Raw genomic sequence first — 6,469 nt, forward strand, 5'->3', positions numbered from 1 at the left:
TCAGCAGTTCGAGACCAACCTGACCAACATGGTGAAACCCCATCTCTACTAAAAATACAAAAAATTAGCCAGGCGTGGTGGCACATGCCTATAGTCCCAGCTACTCGGGAGACTGAGGCAGGAGAATTGCTTGAACCCAGGAGGCGGAAGTTGCAATGAGCGGAGATCACGCCATTGCAATCCAGCCTGGACAACAAGAGTGAAACTCGGTCTCAAAAATAAATAAATAAAATAAAAATTTAAGAATTAAAAATAAATAAATAAAAATAGAGACAGGGTCTCACTATGCTGCCCAGGCTGGTTTCAAACTCCTGGACTCAAGCAATCTTGCTTTAAAGCTGCCCACTGTACTGGGATTACAGGCATGAGCCATCACCCCTGGCCTAATTTAATTAAAATCTGAACAAAAGGCCGGGCATGGTGGCTCATGCCTGTAATCTCAGGCCAAGGCACGTGGATCATGTGAGGTCAGGAGTTCGAGACCAGTCTAGGCAGTGTGGTGAAACTCTTGTCTCTACTAAAAGTAAAAAATTAGCCAGGTGTGATGGTGGGCGCCTGTAATCCCAGCTACTTGGGAGGCTGAGGCAGGAGAATCACTTGAACCCAGGAGTCAGAGGTTGCAGTGAGTGGAGATCGTACCACTGCACTCCAGCTTGGGCAACAGAGCGAGACTCCATCTCAACAGCAATAACAACAAAAATCTGAACAAAAATGCTCATTTACGTTCTTTTCCTTATCTGTGGTGTTTTCAAATCATTAAACTTATGATTAAAAGTCATTAAATGATGTTCAGGAGAAGAGTATATTTGTGTAGTATATCGTAACTCTGATGTTATTTTGTACAAGGAGTGTCTTAGAGTTTTCAGTTGTAACCATGCAGAAGATCTACAGAATAAAAGCAGTTGTTAATTAGTCCTTTACAATCAGAATTGTCTATTTTGGAAATTTATGAAGTAATTTAGATTTAATTTAAGAAATTGTATTTGAGCCAGGTGCAGTGGCTCACGCCTGTTATCCCAGCATTTTAGGCAGGTGGATCATGAGGTCAAGAGTTCGAGACCAGCCTGACCAACATGGCAAAACCCCATCTCAACTAAAAATACAAAAATTAGCTGGGTGTGGTGTGGCGTGCGCCTATAATCCCAGCTACTCAGGAGGCTGAGTCAGGAGAATTGCTTAAACCTAGGAGGCGGAGGTTGCAGTGAGCGGAGATCGTACCACTGCACTCCAGCTTGGGCAACAGAGCGAGACTCCATCTCAACAGCAATAACAACAAAAATCTGAACAAAAATGCTCATTTACGTTCTTTTCCTTATCTGTGGTGTTTTCAAATCATTAAACTTATGATTAAAAGTCATTAAATGATGTTCAGGAGAAGAGTATATTTGTGTAGTATATCGTAACTCTGATGTTATTTTGTACAAGGAGTGTCTTAGAGTTTTCAGTTGTAACCATGCAGAAGATCTACAGAATAAAAGCAGTTGTTAATTAGTCCTTTACAATCAGAATTGTCTATTTTGGAAATTTATGAAGTAATTTAGATTTAATTTAAGAAATTGTATTTGAGCCAGGTGCAGTGGCTCACGCCTGTTATCCCAGCATTTTAGGCAGGTGGATCATGAGGTCAAGAGTTCGAGACCAGCCTGACCAACATGGCAAAACCCCATCTCAACTAAAAATACAAAAATTAGCTGGGTGTGGTGTGGCGTGCGCCTATAATCCCAGCTACTCAGGAGGCTGAGTCAGGAGAATTGCTTAAACCTAGGAGGCGGAGGTTGCAGTGAGCCAAGATCATGCTACTGCACTCCAGCCTGGATAACAGTAAGGCTCTGTCTCAGAAAAAAAAAAAAAGAAAAGAAAGAAAAGAAATAAATTGTGTTCGAGGCTGGGCGTGATGGCTCATGCCTGTAATCCCACCACTTTGGGAGGCTGAGGCGGGTGGGCATTCATCTGAGGTCAGGAGTTCAAGACCAGCCTGGCGAACATGGCAAAACCCCGTCAATACTAAAAATGCAAAAATTAGCCGGGCGTGGTGGCGGGGGCCTGTAATCCCAGCTACATGGGAGGCTGAGGCAGCAGAATCACCTTAACCCAGAAGGCAGATGTTGTAGTGAGCCGAGATCACAGCACTGCACTCACTGCACTCCAGCCTGGGTGACAGAGTGAGACTCTGTCTCAACAACAAAAAAAGAAATTGTATTCGAAAGCTAAAGAACCTTTTTGTTTAAATTCTAATTTGAAGATAAAATATTATATAAAAACTCTCAGTTTTTATCCAGCAACATTTTGTTCCCAATATATGATACATAGTGGATAGAACTAAATGCCAGCGTTTACATGGAAACACTGTCTTGGTGCTTTTAAAAATCATTTATCAAGCTCTTAACTTATTTCCTTTCAACCATTGCATGAAAGACTTCACCAAATATATAATTTTTGATTCCACTAAAAATATTCTAGGACCTAACACAAATGCTTAGAATATTTATTGAATGAGACCAGGCGCAGTGGCTCACGCCTGTAATCTCCCAGCGCTCTGGGAGGCCCAGGCGGGCAGATCACGAGGTCAGGAGATCGAGACCATCCTGGCTAACACAGTGAAAACCCTGTCTCTACTAAAAAATACAAAAAATTAGCCAGGCATGGGTGTGGGCGCCTATGTAGTCCCAGCTACTCGGGAGGCTGAGGCAGGAGAATGGCGTGAACCTGGGAGGCGGAGCTTGCAGTGAGCAGAGATTGGGCCACTGCATTCCAGCCTGGGCGATAAAGCAAGACTCCGTCTCAAAAAAAAAGAAAGAATATTTATTGAATGAATTACAAAGTTTACCCAATACTGCCTAATATTTTTCAGAACAACTCTGGAGTTAGGTATTGTTTGTTTCTTTTTCTTTGTATTCCTAAATGTATCTGAAGTCAGGTTTTAGAAAATTATATTCAATCTGCCTTCTAAATGACAAGAAAACATTTGCATTTTACATTTTCAGATGACTCTTTACATCTTTAAGTGCTCTTAAGCGTGAAGAAGGATCATTTGGAGCTTTTATAGCTAAATGAAAACTTTTCTTGTTTTTAATCCTGACAGTGGATTTAAGGAAAATTGAAATATTTGAGAAGTAAGAAAATACAGGAAAAATGCTTCATTAAAACTTATTGAAGTAGTATATACATTCCAGTCTCTTTTTTTTTTTTTTGAGACGGAGTCTCACTCTGTCACCCAGGCTGGAGTGCGGTGGCCGGATCTCAGCTCACTGCAAGCTCCGCCTCCCGGGTTCACGCCATTCTCCTGCCTCAGCCTCCCGAGTAGCTGGGACTACAGGCACCCGCCACCTCGCCCGGCTAGTTTTTTGTATTTTTCAGTAGAGACGGGGTTTCACCGTATTAGCCAGGATGGTCCCGATCTCCTGACGTCGTGATCCACCCGTCTCGGCCTCCCAAGGTGCTGTGATTGTCCAGTCTCTTCTTAGAGAAGAAGAGCTGGCCTGTCGATACCTAATGAAAAATAACATTTAGGGAACTGTCAACAGTACTGGATGTTTTATTTGTAGAGTTGTAATTTTGAAACATATAAGGAGCCAGCAGTAAAATGAAAGTTTATACCTTTCAGTGTTAATCTTATTTTGGCTTTTTGTTTTGTAAAACAAACTGCACATAGTTATATGGGGGTATATATTAAGTTTTTCATTTTGTCTTATTTGGAAAAAAATGCTAATATTTTTCATTTAGGTTTCTTTTTTAATTGATGCCAAAGAGTTCCAATATTGAACATCTTAAGTCTGTTATTTGGAGTATGGATTGATTTTGGAGCTTACTCAGAGGACTACAGGAGAGTATCCAGGAGGTAGCAAGAAATGTATTTCAGTTATTCTATTTGCATTTTATATTCAAGTACAAATCTCTCAAGATCACACAGATTAATATGTGATAGTAGATTTGAAAACTTAGCCTAGCTGTAGACTAAGTTCCATATTTAATATTAAAGATTTTCTTTAGTTAGTTATGGATCTTTTTGGTAAATTCAGAGTTATAGGTGTTTTTAAGCCGCTAAGTGTCATTACTGGTACATGCATCAGTTAGCCCTACTTGGATTAGCAAGATTATACTTTCATAAATTATTCTTTCTCTAAATATATTTATATATTTAGAAGTTGACATTCTAAATCAAATTGTATTTTTTTCCTTTTGCAGGTGGATAATTACTATACCTTCCTCATGGAAAAAGTTTTATTTAAAGTGTTATTTCTCATTGAATACTATCAAAAAGGAAAAAAAAAATGACCTAAACTTTTGAGATAGATTTGGCTCTAGTAAGTATTCAGATATATCACTTGCATATCTGGGAGAAGAAATAAGAGACTATCATCAATACATTCCCATCTACTAAAAAATTTTATTTTACACATGTCAAGGGATTACTTCCATTTTATTACTAACAGCTTGAACTCTTTTAATGAAGACCTAACTCCTCCACCAGAAATTTAAGTTTATGTTCTTTCTTTGTTTACTTATAAAATACATCTCAGGTATTTTGGAAGTCTTTTTTTTTTAAGCCTATATGCAATGAAAACTATATTGGCAAAATAAATGTTTAAACCTTTTACGTTAAAATTACTGTGAAAGATGACAAGTTAGCTGCTGTTTTTGTCTACATTGTATTGAAATTAAATGTTTATAATTTATATTTTGGGTTTATTTATTTATAAATCATGGAATTTATGCAAAAACATGAGTAGTACAGATTCTCCTCCAATTCTGTAGGACTTTGAATAATGTGATACTTTTCTTATAATTGGACCCTTGTGTTTTGAAGAAATGCCAACTGCTTGAAGAATCTCCTTGTTATTTGTATTATTTGCTATAGGGTTAGATGTTGAGAAATTCTGCTGACAAAAAATTTTAAGCCAGTTTTACACTAATATTCCTCAGTCTGATTTTTTATTGGACGTATTCTGTATCTTTTGTAATTTGTAACTTTTATCCACTTAGCACGAATGATTCTATTAAAGAAAATCTTTAGCAAGTGGTAGAAACATCAAATCGCCCCATAGTTTGCCTGTTTCCACATTTTATTATCTTATAATCTTCGGGAGTGCTTACACTTATGGAGCTAACATTTTCAGAATTACAGGTTCTCATAGTACCACTATAACTTTTTTCCTCTTTGGACTGAATACCTGTGATTATAACTATATGGTAGTTTAAGTTTCCTTGTGATTAGTCAAAAATACCATTTTAGTATGAAGCAATGAAGTCTATTATTTGTTGTCCCATAATTGAGAAAGTTTAAATGTACCTTTTATTAAGAGTTTGTAAATTTTAGCTTAGTCTACACAGATTTTTATATCAATTTGTTTATATTTTTATTAATGTCATTTCTGGAAGTGTGAAAATGTTAATGTTCGACAAGCAACATTAAAAATAGACTTGAAACATTTATATATAGAGAGGTCCACATTTATTTACTGTTTAGGTGCTGAAGATTATCACTGAATAAAAAGGATATATCCCAGCCCCCATGGAGCTTGCTAATCTTGTGGGTAGAGGAGTGAGTGATGGAATGAATGGACAGAAAATCTGGTAGGTACTATATTTGGTATGGCAGAGAGTGACCAAAGTTCCGTGGAGAAAATAAGGCAGGGAAAGTGGGAATGATGTGATAAAAGTGTTTGTAAGGCAGAAGAGAGATATTTTTAAATAGTATGGTCAGGAAATACCCTGCAGAGATGTCATTTGAACAAAGACCTAGAAATAATAAGGGAACAAACCCATGTAGGTACCTGGGAGAAGACCCTTCTGAGCAGAGGAAATAACAAATACAGAGACCCTGAGGCTGAAGTATTTTTTGTGTGTACATGAAACAGCAAAGAGGCGCATGTGGCTGTGATCAAATGTAAACAGGAAGAATAGTAGCTAATAGGATCAGAGAATTGATAGGGGCCATATCTTGTAGCTGTTTAAGCTTTTAACTTGAGCTACAGATTCAGTTTTTCATACTTTGTTTGAGTAAGAGTCTCGCTCTGTTGCCCAGGCTAGAGTGCAATGGTGCAATCTCGGCTCACTGCAACCTCTGCCTCCTGGGTCCAAGCAATTCCTGCGTCAGCCTCCCGAGTAGCTGGGATTACAAGCACCCACCACCATGCCCGGCTAATTTTTTTGTATTTTTAGTAGAGATGGGATTTCACCATATTGGCCAGGTTGGTCTCTAAAACTCCTAACCTCGTGATTCGCCCACCTCGGCCTCCCAAAGTCCTGGAATTAATGCGTGGGCCACCATGCCCGGCCCAGTTTTTCATACTTCTTTAAGACAATCTTGACAGGTGTATGTGCCTTAGCCTATTTGACGTCTGTAGATAGGACAGGATATTTTTATGAATCTGATTTGAGACCTCCCCCCCCCATCAGACCACTTAGAATACAAACAGAAGGCCAGGTGCAGTGGCTCAAGCCTGTAATCCCAGCACTTTGGGAGGCC

At 38.6% G+C, this 6,469-nt stretch overlaps 1 long non-coding RNA gene across 1 annotated transcript in view; it reads left to right on the forward strand.

The window, feature by feature from the left end:
- Positions 1 to 5,431, forward strand: part of LOC105509770 — a 38,893-nt gene extending 33,462 nt beyond the window's left edge. Inside the window, exon 5 of the long non-coding RNA XR_001001478.1 lies at positions 4,186 to 5,431. This is a non-coding gene — a long non-coding RNA (uncharacterized LOC105509770). The remainder of the gene's footprint in view (positions 1 to 4,185) is intronic.
- The last annotated feature ends 1,038 nt before the right edge of the window (positions 5,432 to 6,469 follow it).

This window comes from Colobus angolensis, unplaced genomic scaffold, assembly GCF_000951035.1.
Source record: "Colobus angolensis palliatus isolate OR3802 unplaced genomic scaffold, Cang.pa_1.0 Scaffold101, whole genome shotgun sequence".
Taxonomy (NCBI): domain Eukaryota; kingdom Metazoa; phylum Chordata; class Mammalia; order Primates; family Cercopithecidae; genus Colobus; species Colobus angolensis.